A 1,561-nucleotide genomic window follows, 5' to 3' on the forward strand; every position below is an offset into this window, starting at 1 on the left:
CAAGCAATTCTTCTGCTCAGCCTCCTCAGTAGCTAGGAATACAGGCATGAGCCACCACACCTGGCTAATTTTTGTATTTCTAGTAGAGACAGGGTTTCCCAATGTTGGTGAGGCTGGTCTCAAACTCTTGAGCTCAGGTGATGCACCTGCCTCGACCTCCCAAAATGCTGGGGTTACAGGTGTGAGCGACTGCGCCTGGCCTGTAAAATATATCTTGACCTAGATCACAGATGCAATGATTACTCTCATACCTCACACTATCTAATAGGAGAGATGTTCTTTTTCTCTCTCTCTTTTTTTTTTTTTTTTTTTTTTTTGAGACAGTTTCGTTCTTGTTGCCCAGGCTAGAGTGCAATGGCATGATCTCCGCCCACTGCAACCTCTGCCTCCCAGGTCTAAGCGATTCTCTTGCCTCAGCCTCCCAAGTAGCTGAGATTACAGGCATGTGCCACCATACCCAGCTAATTTTGTATTTTTAGTAGAGATGGGGTTTCTCCATGTTGGTCACACTGGTCTCAAACTCCCGACCTCAGGTGATCTGCCCACCTCGGCTTCCCAAAGTGCTGGGATTACAGGCATGAGCCACTGCACCCAGCCCAACCAAGATGCTGTCTCTTACAGCTAGGCCTAGAGTCATGAATATGATTCTGGGTCTCCTTGTACAAAGGTCATAACGAATTACCACGTTCTTGCATACTATATAAATCTCTTGTGGTGCAGAGAGTGTCATTACAGGGTTCAGCATACAGGTGAGATTGTGTTTCTCATATACATTCCCGGCCAACTGTTAGAATTGTCACCCTCACACGTGGACAGGGCCCACTGGTGAGGCCCTGAATCTCACACACATACACAGTCTACAGTTAAAATTGTGACTGTCATATGTGAACATCTGGCTAGAGTTGAAATAGTGATTTATTTCTAAATCCAGTTCATAGGCAGGTGAGAATTCTACCTGTCTAAGCCCAGGTAGGAGAGTCAACATGTCCCTAATTGGCTGGGGGACATGTTGACTCTCCTACCTGGGCTTAGGGCCAAACAGTTCTTGGACGGGATGAAGGCTCTCAGCTCTCATGCACAGATTCAGTTGGTGAGATTGTCACTAGCATACTTAGACCCAACATACAGAATGTGGTGACTCCCATGTCTAGAACTGGGACATGTGCAGGATTTTTAATTACTGGACCTTCCTGCAGGTGTGATTGTGATATATGTCTTTGTTATGCACCGGAGTGCTTTGATGCTTCTGTCTTGGTTCAGCCCAAAGTGAAGATTGTGATGTATCACTGGACCCAGCATCTCGGTGATGTGACTCTTGTTTTTGGACACCACAAATTTTGGGTATTGTCAAATATTGCTGGATCCTGTACCTATGTTATGTGAGTCTCCAACCTGTGTCCTGCATGTTGTGCCATATTGCAGCACAATGTTTCACATTAGACATCATTACATATTGCTGGGCTCAACACCCAGGTGATGGAACATTATTTTCCTGGGCCCTGACTACAGGGGGCTTTGTGACATAACTGAATGCCCATAACCATGGTGATGTTACTCTTCT

The 1,561-nt window shown here is 45.8% G+C and overlaps 1 long non-coding RNA gene across 1 annotated transcript; it reads right to left on the reverse strand.

Annotated features, from left to right (window-relative positions):
- Positions 1 to 276: 276 nt before the first annotated feature.
- Positions 277 to 1,123, reverse strand: LOC140711885 (uncharacterized). The gene is made up of 2 exons (XR_012093216.1): positions 1,023 to 1,123; positions 277 to 955 (listed from the first exon to the last, which is right to left on the reverse strand). It is a non-coding gene; the product is annotated as an uncharacterized lncRNA (long non-coding RNA).
- Between the last annotated feature and the right edge of the window lie 438 nt (positions 1,124 to 1,561).

This window comes from Chlorocebus sabaeus, chromosome 6 (genome assembly GCF_047675955.1).
Source record: "Chlorocebus sabaeus isolate Y175 chromosome 6, mChlSab1.0.hap1, whole genome shotgun sequence".
NCBI classification, from domain to species: domain Eukaryota; kingdom Metazoa; phylum Chordata; class Mammalia; order Primates; family Cercopithecidae; genus Chlorocebus; species Chlorocebus sabaeus.